This window comes from Rhineura floridana, chromosome 3, assembly GCF_030035675.1.
Source record: "Rhineura floridana isolate rRhiFlo1 chromosome 3, rRhiFlo1.hap2, whole genome shotgun sequence".
Taxonomy (NCBI): domain Eukaryota; kingdom Metazoa; phylum Chordata; class Lepidosauria; order Squamata; family Rhineuridae; genus Rhineura; species Rhineura floridana.
In genome coordinates, this window is record NC_084482.1 from 53858666 (window position 1) to 53871259 (window position 12594).

Sequence of the window (12594 nt, forward strand, 5' to 3'; positions counted from 1 at the left end):
TTATTCCAGTAGCTCTATAGGCTATAGGTTATGACAGTATGTATAAACAGCTAGTATAATCTCCAGGCAAAAGAGATGCTGGCCATCTTAGCCTACCAATTGTTGGAAGTGCTGGGATGCAACGCAGCTTGCTGATGGGTTTGCATGTGGAGGGGTAGACAGAGAGGGAAATCTCTACGTTTCCTAGGCTTTTTTGCTGACCTAACCTGTTCTGACTTTCCTTTAGGTGCTAGACTGATACTCTTAGGATTGCTAAGAGTCATTTTCTGCTCCTCCCTTCTTCTTGTCCCATCCTGCAAGAGGAGACATCTTTCCTTTGTCTCTCTCCCCCCTCAGAGATGAAAGAACAAGCATGGCTCTTTGCATTTTCAGCTTAGTTGGGGAAGATCCCTAGTTCTGGTTATCAAGCATGTGTTTTCTTTAATAAATGCCAGATAATTGTTTTCCTAAAGCCAGAATCTCAGTGTGATATCTTTATTTTCACACCAACCCTGTGAGTTAGGTTAGGTGACTGGGTCAAGGACTCCCAGTGCGTCACTGCTAAGTGAGGATTTCAACATGGGACTCCCTAACAATTCCACCACACTGGATCATATGAGTGGAAGCCCTGGTCTGCAGAAATAAGATACATAGCTAAACCTGCACAACATCTAGCATACATAAACATAACTATTTGAACACTGCAAGATGAAGATTCTTTGCTTTTCCTCACCTCTGATGGATCATGGCCTAATGCATATTTTTCAAAATTATTCTGCTTCTGACTTGATGGGTCATGTACCCTTCAGCTAATAAAGAAAGGAAGGTAAATGTAGGAATATGCTGGTCACAATTCTGCATCACCATATTGAAAAGGAAATTGTCACATCTAACAACGGAAATACAGAATACAGAATGCAGCATGGCTTCAGAGACAACTTTGAAGATTTTTTTTAAAAAGGTTTTAAAACCCCTGGCTTATAATCATCAACTACTAGATGTAGACCTAGAGGAAATGAGTTCTTGTCTCTGGAATTCCTGCATTTATTGGATGGGTAATGTCCTTGAGTAACGTACTGTGGCTCATCTGACAGGGGTGGTATGATGGAGATAATCTACGTGGTAAGCTTGGAGTGCAACTTGTTATGTATTCACCCTAGGGAATAAAACACTGGTGATTAGAGTAAACTCTGAACAAAAAAATATTCTGTGTGTACTATAACCAAAAGCAGAGAGCACTTAGTGAATTAAACTGATACCAGATCTGAAATATGCAAGCTAATATGATCATTCAAAAACAGGTCAGTACTCGGAAGATGGGTATCTAATTGTTTAGATGTGGAATGGCAGGCAAGGTTGTGTTTCAATGTGTCCTTGGCTCCTGGAAGCTAGGAAGGAATGTCAGGAGGCATTGCTTTCAAATTGTTCTGCTTCATACATCTTCTGAAGTACATCAGTGTAGCTAGAGTGCTGGCCTGACCCTGTGAAGGAGCACTTTTGTAGAGTCAGGGCAACACAGCTGTTCAAGGTTGCTTTACTATCAGCCTTTAAAATGCAGGGTGTGTTTTGTTCTTCAGGAAAATGAATACTATGTCTAGAACCTGGCAGGGGCTTTTCTTTTTTGTATTTCTTATTAAACCATCTTGAATCTAGGCTGATTTAAAAAAAGAAGTCATCCTATGATAACTTTTGCATCATGCTGTCCTCCATTCAAAGACTCCTTTCTATATTTAACATGAATAGTTTGTAACAAGCAGAGGAGTTCCACTTCAAGGTTTATTATTATTGTTATTATTGTTGTCCCTGATACTGAGCATTGTTGCCAGTCTCTGACAGGACCTGTTGGTTTTATTTTTTCCCCTAGGGGCAGTTCAGGTAGTTCATCAGATATGAGTAGGGGAACATTGGCTTCAGTGAAAGACAACTTGTTCACTGTGGTTGATCTTCCCCTGGAATATGCAGTGCCAGGTCCAAGCTCCACATTAGGCAGGAGAATTTGTTTTAACTTTAATGAATATGCATCAGGAGCCTCTGAATGTGATTAGAGCAGGTGCTCTGCTGGGAAAGAATATTTAATTTTCCCCCCATGGCATTTTTGTGATCTAAATTGCCCCTCCCCATGGGTCTAATAGTAACTGGGGGGGGGATAATTTAGATTGGAGGAAATGGCATGGGCAATGGATTCAACATCTTCCCCCAAGCATTGTTGCTCTGATCAAATGTGAAGCCTTCTACTCCTGCTTCATAAAGTCAAAACAAAAAGACTCCGGCATCCAATCGCTGGTTTTCCCTGCAATGCATGGTTTGTCCCCCAAGCACATGCTGGATGCATTCTAAATGCGCATCCTAATTTCCCATGGGACCAGGGCTGGCCTAAGGCATTTTGATGCCTGAGGAGAAGCAGCAAATGGTGCCCCCTCCCCACCCCATGTCAAGATACATAATACCCAAGAACAGCCAAGTTACTTTGGCATTTGAGCAAGAAAACCCTGCAAGAACTTCATTCTCTCTCCCAGGCAATAAAAAAGTGATAAATAAATAAATAACAAGCAGCTTGTTGCCCTTTCATGAAAGCTAAATCTTCTACCTTAGGTGGTTGTTCACTCTGCCTAACGGTAGGGCCAGCCCTGCGTGGGACAACAGACCACACAATATAGGTTTTTATTTTTCTTCTACCTGAATATTAAAAAAAAAAGTTTGTCAATATGGGTTGGTGCACTGGAAGGTGTCACTTCTCTCCCACGTTTTGAATTCCCTGTGAACAAAAGAAGCACCTCTTCAATTCACCAAAATAACAGTGGAAGATGAGTCAAATCAATATTGCTACATGATGTCCAAAAACAAGAAATGGCATGCAATTAAAGGTTCCCACTCTGCATCATTTAAAAAAAATCTTTTGGCTGGTTTTGATGATCTGGCTGTAGGGATGAGGAGCCTGTGGCCCTCCAGGTGCTGCTGGACTCCAAGTCCCATCAGCCCCAGTCACCATGACGAATGATCAGGCATGAGAGGAGTTTAACTCAGTAACAACCGGAGGACAGCACTTTCCTTACCACAGTAGTAGGGTTTGAAGTCCACGGAAGATTTTTCTGCTTTTGACCACGTGCACAGGTGTTGGTTGCCCTTGCCCTTGCTCCTGAGCTGTTTCAAGAGAGAGCAAGGCACACAAAATTTTTTCAGTACTGGGAGAAATCAGTGGTCTGTGAAACTCAGGATTCTGTCTCCCATTTGGGGTGCAGACTTTGTATTTTATGTTGTTTATTTATTGTATGACTGTGCAATGCTATTCTAGCCTTGTGGCTTGCAAAGCAGGGGGTGGATTTTATACGTAATAGCAACCAGCAATTATTTATTCACAGTATAATGGAAAAGAGTCCCTGAACAGATACCATTGCAGTCATTCATTTCTACGTTCTAACAGGAGAAGTAGCAGATGTGAAAGAGAAATGGCATGGAGTTCCCCCCTCTCCATAATTCTAAAGTTATGATCCTATATGCTCTAACCTCAGAGTAAGACCAATTGAGCTCAGGGAGTAAGCATGCATATATGACTGGGCAATTAGTCACTGAATGAGAAGATGTTCTATGTAGGGTTGCCAGGTTTATGGCCTGAGCTGAGACTGAGCCTGTATCTTTAGGAGAAGAGAAAGTCAGCCAAGTGCAGGTGTTCTTGCAACACAATAATGGGAAAAACCATAAGGTGGAATTCTCCCTTTCCCCTGCACAACTTTTAAAGATACAGAAGACCTCTTGGTTGCCAGGCCCAGCCTCCAAGAGGTCTTCTGTATCTTTAAAAGTTGTGCAGGGGGAAGGGAGAATTCCACCTTGTGGTTTTTCCCATTTCAGAGTTGCAAGAACACCTGCACTTGGCTGACTTTCTCTTCTCCTAAAGATACAGGCTCAGGCCGTGAACCTGGCAACCCTAGTTCTATGCATCTTCTTTGTGGAATGTTTCTTTTCTGTGTGGTTTCAGAGTGTAATAGCTGTTTGTAAAGAAATAGAATAAAATGAAACACCCACCCATCCCCTCTTTCATTGTATATTCCACAACTGAACTTAGCTCTCAGCTGTCAAAATCCAGGAAGTGGTCAATTACATGTGTGCTTCTGCAACTCCACCATATTTCTAAAGCTATTTTGGAGATTTGTTGCCAAATTGGCCCGGAGAATGGCAGATATTTTTTATTTGTTTACTTTAAAGTTGGCTGGGAGGGTTGGGGGGACTTATCTCTTTGGTTTCTATAAGTGATAAATCCTCCACACCCTCCCCAGCTAACTTTAAAATATTATTTGGAACATCACAAACCTCTTGTATGGGCAGAAATCAAGTATATGAGGCTCCAGAGCCTATATTTGATTGCACTATTAAAAGATATTTAGATTTGGGGGTTTTGCATGTAAAGAAAAAAAACCCTTGGAAACATGACAGAGGCAGAGTGTAGCTGTCATTTTGTGATTGTATGTATATTGCATGGACATGAAAAGAAAGGCTGTAATACCCAAGGGACTGGTTCTTTTAATTAAAACCTAATGGTGCCCATTAGAGAGCTGCTTAGGAGTTGGGTATGCTGGAGACAGATGAGAAAGCAGCCAAAGGTGCAAAATGAGGGCAATTTATCACACAGGTCAAGCTGTTTCGCCAAGACTCCCAAAAGCACAAACTACTGCCCCAGATGTGCCCAATTGCAAAATAAACAGTACATTTTGCAGGGCAGTTTTAGGTTGCTGCAGAAAATAATTCCATGCATGTTGCTGCTGCTGCCATCTGGGATGCTAAGCTTTCTCCTCCCACATTTGCTTTGCTGTAGGTAAAACCATTAGGCTCACTTTGTTTGGCTCATGTGACCAGTTGGTGACATGCCAACTCAACACTAAAGGTGCCTAGAAAGTAACTCCCTGAAGACCCAGGGCCATGATCCCTTTGTGACATTAAGGGTTCTGGATACCCTTGGATCACTCCGCGAGTGCACACAGCCATCCCTGCAACTCCTATTACTTTGAAGAAACCCTCTACCCGTCTCCTGGCTTCTGTTTTTTGTGAAGCTGTTCATCTCAACAATAAAGCTCAACAAAGCCGTTCTCTCCCCCTCCTTCTACCTCCACCCGAGTTCTTTCAACATTTAATACACATTAGGCCAAAACATTCTCTCCAGCTCTTTCTTTTCTGATTTATAGCAAGTTGTCTAGGGCACACTCGGGCACCATTGCTTAAACGATGTAAACACAAGCAAGTGTTAAGGCCTACTAACTGTTTCCAAAGTCCTTAAGCACTTGGCTACTTCTCATAGTGCTCCAAAGTGACTTGATATGAAAGTTTCCAAGACAATTTCAAGTGCTTAACCCATGTTAAGGGAGTCCTCGTAGAGGTCAAGGCACCCTAGTGTTCCTCAGAACCAGAGAGATCAAGATGCTAGAAAGGAAAAGGAAGCTATCTGGCCCTGTGTTTGCTAACTTCCCCCACTCCCCTGGCATAGGTCTTAGAGCTTTAATAGTTGCAAAAGGGGCAGCAATTCAGAAGGTGCAGTTTGTACACCTCTCTTCTGGCAAGGAAAAGTTACACCTGATAAGCTTCTGCTGTCATGTTAAAGCCCACAAATCGTCAATCAACAGACAGTGATAACCACTTACCTGCTCCCCTGAGAGTTCCCTCTTAGGCTACTTCTTTTTCCCAAAGTGTAAAGGCAGACTTTTAAAATGGCATCAATTTCAACTATTTAAAAGTATGAGTTTAATGTGGTTTACAGCTATTGAGAATACCTGGAAGAAAAATAGGATGTCAGTGATGAAGAAGAAGATGAAGTTAGCAGATAGCAATTGTATGTTAGGGCACACAACCAAGTCTGGGGGTGCCCAGTTATCAAGAAAGAGTTCTCACACCTAAAACTTCAACCCCAATCCCTCCAATGCTGCACCTGCTTAAGCTTTTATGCTCCTTAAGGCCTGGCCTTTCTGCTGGCTGATTTGCTGGTCTGTGCACAGTATATTTTCCTGCAATGTTAGCAGTGGCCTTGAACTAGAACTTCTGGCTCCTTCATTCATGTGCTTATCTAGGAAGTCTGATCTGATGAGCAGATATGCTAAGTTTGGTGCTGGTCTTGTAGACTTCAATGAGCTGCCCTTGAGCAGGTTTTAAGAGCAAAAAAGATAGATTTGGTATTATCTCAGGAAGTTGCATTTCTAGCACTTGCAAACTATTATTTCTTCATGCTCGCAACCTTGTGATACAGAATAGATGAGATATCAAGGTCAGCTTTACTATTGGGAGTAGAAGCAGTCCCTTTGAGTAGCAAATCCTAGAAGAAATACCATTTCCTATCTCCATCTTTGGGTATAATTTTTAATAAGAAGTGAAAAGAGTGTCATTTTGACATTTTGCTTCAGGTACAATAATGTCCAAAATGGGTCAGTAACGCTTAGGCACATTATACATTTTTTGTCCATGTAAAAATGATTGAGGTACTTAACCATGCAGGCCACCATAATGTATGAATACAGCAATCATGGATATGGCCACAAACAATGTACAGTATGTGAACATGTTGACAGTCTCCCCCCTCCAGCTAGTGGGATAATGACGATTGTGATGGCCATCTGTACAATTACACAGTCGACACATTCCATTTGCCAAAGCAAGTAGATACCAGCGAAAGGCTGGGGCTGCTTACTTGGGTAACAGCAACAACGTGAATTGACCCCTAGCCACTGCCATCTGTAACAAACAGTTATCAACTTTGGTCCAGTCTAAGTAACTACCCATAGTCATGCAATGCATAATTATCCAAAAGAATTTATTGCATGGGATGTTTTGATGGCTACTGCCACTAGTTTAAGTCACTTCTTATCAGAATTATATACATGAATGGAAGATAGGGCTACCAAGGTCTACTAGCCACAATATATGAAGCTGGAACACAGTGGTGTAGTAACAAATTCAGAAGTGTAGGGTCCCTTTATGTTAATCACAGCGACATCCCCTCTCCCCCTTTTTTGCTGCAGGGTTGAGAATGAGAGCCTTGATAATGCCTTCTCCCATATCAACAGACATCCCTAGGAGCCAGTAAGCATGAAAGGGGAGAGTGTTAGCTACTGACAAGAGAAGTGGCTGATTCACCTCCTTTTACTCTGATTGGCTTCAATCAGCAGGAAAGGACAAGGAATGTTAGAAGACTCTTCTCAGTGGCTAACACACTCCCCTTTCATGCTGATTGACCTGTAAGATGCTGGAGAGATAGGGACCCTGCTCGGACCTGGTTCCCCAACCAGTAAGGGAGACCCTCCCAAGACCTGCTGGAACATCCATATTCAGAGCAGAGTAGCCAGAGGCAAAGGAGGACAGGGCTCCTGCACTTTTCATTGTTGTGAGGAAGAAGGGATTTTGGCAGGTGTAGCTTGCCATGGATATCTGCTGGAATCCCCTCTTCTACACAGTGATGAAAGGTGGGGGAGCCCTGCCCTCTTTTGCATTTGGCCACCAGAGACAGTACAAGTGGGAATTGCAGCACAATATCATCCCTTATTCTCACATCTTGAGTGATCCTGTTCAAGGCCTCAGACAACCTGGAACAGGAGCCTTGTAGGTGAAGAGGTGTATGTATATGTGTTCAGGATTAGGACACTTTCCCCCCCTCTCCTCCTGTTCTCTATGGTGCTACAGCCTGGGCCCCAGAACGCAGCCCTCCAAATTCTCTCCCCAGGAAACATCCCTCCCCCTGCCCCACCCCTTACTGGCCCTGCTCCTGGTCCTCCTTGAGTACTTTTGCCTGGCTGGAATATATCTTTGACCCATGAGAATGCCTCGTGTATGCATGAGTGCATGTGTGGGTGGGTGTGTACTTAGCCTACTGGCTAAGAGTCATATCCGTTGCTCTGCTCACTTTTGCTTCTCACTCCACCCATCACTATCTTGGGCCCCCCAGAAAGCTGCCCATGAGGCAATGTGGCCCTGGGGGTAAAAAAGGTTCTCTGTCACTGTGCCAGAAGTTTCAGGTGGTGCTGGCTGCTACTCCTAGACCTGAGCATTTAATGGCAATATCATGGGGAGCAGGTACTTTTTCCTTTTCTTGTCCTGGAAAGTTCTTACAGAGCACATCCCCCAGCTCTAACTCTTTTGCTATCATCTCTGAGGAATTTCAGCAGGTGAATTCCCTCTTAGAATAATACAATCATAGAATAGTAGAGTTGGAAGGGGCCTATAAGGCCATCAAGTCCAACCCCCTGCTCAATGCAGGAATCCAAATCAAAGCATTCCCGACAGATGGCTGTCCAGCTGCCTCTTGAATGCCTCCAGTGTCAGAGACCCCACTACCTCTGATGCCATTGTCGTATGGCTCTAACAGTTAGGAAGTTTTTCCTGATGTCCAGTCGAAATCTGGCTACCTGTAACTTGAGCCCATTATTCCGTGTCCTGCACTCTGGGACAATCGAGAAGAGATCCTGGCCCTCCTCTATGTGACAACCTTTCATGTACTTGAAGAGTGCTATCATATCTCCTCTCAGTCTTCTCTTCTCCAGGCTAAACATGCCCAGTTCTCTTTTTCTCATCCTCTCCACTTTCTTTTCTCCCCCTCAGCTGATACCTCAACACTCCACATATCCTGGAAGCTCACAGTCCTTGATAAATCCTTTAATTTTTTAAAAGTGTTTGGTTGTTTGTATTATTTATTTATTACATTTATATCTCACCTTTCCTCCAAGGAGCTCAAGGTGGGGTACATGGTTCTCCTCCCTTTCCATTTTATCCTCACAACAACCCTGTAAGGTAGGTTAAGGTGAGAGGCAGTGACTGGCTCAAGGTCACCCAGTGAGCTTCATGGTTGAATGGGGATTTGAACCCTGGTCTCCCAAGTCCTGGTTTGACACTATAACCATTATACTATGCTGGCTTTATTTTATTTTAGTTTTATGAACCTGTATACTTCTGCATACCTAAAATGTAGAAATAACTGTTTTATTTTTTAGTGGCCCTGTTTTGCTTTCAAACAGGTAGGTACTGAGCCATCCAAGTTTACTCTTTTTCTTCTAATTGCCATGTGTTGTAGACAAAGAACAGGGGCTAGCTTCTGATACTGTTTTAATTTTTTGCCTGTTTTTTTAAAAAACTTCCCTGGGACATCTGACTTGCCACCATTAAGAATTAATAGGTAGCGTTCTTTTGGAAAGATTCCATGTAGCACTACAACTTGTGTTATATAAAAATGGCACTGGTTGTTTTTTAAATGTCCTGCAAAATAGTACACTTCCCTTTGTTTCTATGGCTGTGTGCTATTTGTCTCTCCTACACCCCCCCATATCTGTATGTACATTGTTTTTGTTTTTCCGTCTCTCTAGTTATGTCTCAGTTTGTGAAGAATGATAGAGACAGAACCAATGGGGAGTGACAGATTTAGACTAGAAAAACCTGAGTTGTAATCCCCACTCAGCCACGAAGCACACTTACTCTGACCTTGGCCTAACTTCCATCTCTCCTAACCTCCATCTCAGGGTTGTTGTGAAGATAAAATAAGGGATATGCTACCCTGAGTGCCTTGGAGGAAGGATAATATAAACTTGTAATTACAACAATGGGTTGTATTTAACTAACTTTATTTAGAGTCGACTCATTGAAACTAATGGCCATAACTAATTTAGGTCAATTACTTTCATTGGGTCTACTCTGAGTAAAGGTTGGTTGACTACAACCCAATAGCCTAAACATTTTTTTTATTCTGTTACTACAGGAATCTCAACCAATAGCAAAGCACAGAATTGCTGCCTAAGATTCTAATTTCGTAGCCAGGGTTCAGCTGCTCTGATATTGTTTGATGCATGAGGACAGAGGCTGACACTGTGACCCACAACTCATCAGACTAAGCAAACATAAACTGATTCAGACTCATTGATTTAAACAGTTTAAGGCTGCAACCCCATCATGCACACTGACTTGGGAGGGAGGCAGGAAGGGAATCCCTTTGGAGGCTGCATGCATAGGATCAGGTTGCATGTGATCTTAGGCTCATAACTTTAAATGTTCAAATGTTATTCAGGAACTTGACAGTCTCTCTCTCACACACACACAAACTACCACCACCATGCCTTATTCGGAATCTACTTAGTAACATTTAATTTCTGGCTTCTCTGAAGAACCAGCATTTCACAATCAAACACACACACTTACTTTTAAAGACTCTTTTTATAGAAAACGTCAGATTACAAAACCCCTCATCAGGCATCTACAATTAAAATTTTACCAATGACTAAATTTAATAAAATGCATCATTAACTAATACATACACACACACACACACACACCCCAAGGATGGCATGCACTTTTACAAATGTGACTAAGTCTACAACTGCTTTTAAAGTTTGGGTACAAAGCATTCAGGGAAGAACATATGATTGTGAATGATGCAAAGGGATTTGCTTTCATAGGCCAAGCCTTTATCTTGTCCCACTTTGCACTATAAGACAAAATTCTAGCTGGGTCTGGTATGTGTAGCTGAGTGACTCATTGCTCTAATGAAAACAGAGGTTTGGCTTCCTTCCACATGGCTTTGCTTCGTCATTCATGTTGGTGGTTTGTTTGTTTGTTTGTTTGTTTTGGCGGGGGTGGATTCTGCATTTAGAAAAATAATTTCTACCCCATATTATGCAGCTACTAGCAGTGAGATCAACACCCAACATAAACCAGAAACTAGGAATAGCCCCAATAAACCAGTAAGTTAAAATAGAAAGAGTATTAGACCTTAGTCCAGATCCTCCACATTCAGCCATGAAGCTCTCTGGGTGGCACTGAACCAAGCATTATCTCTTAGTGTAGCCTCTCTCACAGGGTAGTTCTAAGGGGAACCTGGTGGACATCATATATGCCTTTTAGGGGGAAAGGTGGGATATAGCTAGGGTTGCCAGGTCCATGGCCTGAGACTGATCCTGTATCTTTAGGAGAAGAGAAAGTCAGCCAAGTGCAGGTGTGCTTCTAACACTGTAATGGGAAAAACCACAAGGTGGAATTCTCCCTTCCTCCTCCACAACTTTTAAAGATACAGAAGCCCTCTTGGAGGCCAGGCCCGGCAACCAAGAGGTCTTCTGTATCTTTAAAAGTTGTGCAGGGAGAAGGGAGAATTCCACCTTGTGGTTTTTCTCATTACAGGGTTGCAAGAACACCTGCACTTGGCTGACTTTCTCTTCTCCTAAAGATACAGGATCAGTCTCAGGCCAAGAACCTGGCAACCCTAGATATAGCTGAGATGAGACAGCTAAACAGAAATCTCTTCAGGGAGGATAATGTAGTTAATTGTTGTTATCTTTATTACCAGAACACATTTATTGAGGGGGCAGGGAATTGCAAGGTGGGATATTTTAAAATCTCTTCAGTCTTTCCTCTTCGTTTTTGGTGCTCACAGTCACAGTTCTGTACCCAAACAGTTTCTTTATCCTTCTTTGTGTCACTGTAGCACAAGCAGCCCCCCAAAACACACATTTTCCCCTTGCTGTTCTAAATAGGTGCATGTGCATGTGCACACACGCATATGCACATGCACACACACATACACAGTCTTATAGCAAATCTTAATAATCAAAAGCTTACTGCAGAAAGCTATCAGAATAACTTCTAAAAATCATTAAACAGTTCCCATCACTACTAGCATGCAAAGAGCACAAACTAAAAGTATTTCAAAGCCAATACCAAGACTATCAGAAAAAAATCCAATAGCAAGTCAGCAAACAGTCCCAAAAGCATCTTTTGCTTGCTTGCTTGCTTGTTTCATTTATATCCCACCCTTTCTCCCAGAAGGAGCCCAGGGTGGCAAACAAATGACAAAACACTAAAAACATCTATAAAACCTATTAAAAAACAAAACATCTTTAAAACATCATAAAAAAATGTCTTGAAGAAAAACATTTTTTTAAAAAAACGTTTAAAATATATTTTAAAAATCTTAAAAATAATTCCAACACAAATGAGGTCTGGGATAAGGTCCCTACTTAAAGGGCTTGTTGAAAGAGTCGCTTCAGTAGGTGCCAAAAAGAGAACAGAGACTTTTCTAATATTTAAGTGGAGTGAATTCTAAAAGGTAGGTGCCACAACACTAAAGAATAGATTCCTATGTTATGTGGAACTATCTCCTGATGAGATGGTATCTGCAGGAGGCCCTCACCTGTAGAGCACAGTGATTTACTGGGTATATAAGGGATAAGACAATTTTTCAGGTGTCCTGGTCTCAAGGTGTACGTCTCCAGGGACTCTTCTGCTCTCTCAATGACACCTAGCAAATTGTATCCATCTTTCTTCCACTTTTGGGAACAAGTCCTTGAGCCAGTCAACTTCATCCCCTGCCCCAAACTGCAAACCAAAGTTCTGCCCCAAGTCTTTATCTGGAGGCATCTTCTTCAGGACTAGCTGGCCTACTCCACCCAGGTTGGCGGTAAGAAATCTTCCTCTCTGTTCACGCTGACCATCTCCATGGGCCCAAACAGAGGCAGGTAACTCTCCCAGTGCCTCTTGCCCACAAAACTCACAGGATCCTGGGTGATCCTTGCTGCTGGAGCTTGCTTATTACAGGAACCAGATCCCACCTTGTAAGACCATCATGGGGCACCCAAGGGGCAAAGTCACTTGAGGATTTTATCTCACTCA

General features: G+C 42.5%; 1 long non-coding RNA gene across 2 annotated transcripts; it reads right to left on the minus strand.

Moving 5' to 3' along the window:
* Positions 1-10802, minus strand: LOC133382127 (uncharacterized). 2 transcript variants are annotated; one of them, XR_009761804.1, is made up of 5 exons: positions 10702-10802; positions 5607-5735; positions 3033-3120; positions 2656-2734; positions 1-1135 (listed from the first exon to the last, which is right to left on the minus strand). It is a non-coding gene; the product is annotated as an uncharacterized LOC133382127 (long non-coding RNA). The 2 variants fall into 2 exon arrangements; XR_009761803.1 differs by lacking the exon at positions 2656-2734.
* Between the last annotated feature and the right edge of the window lie 1792 nt (positions 10803-12594).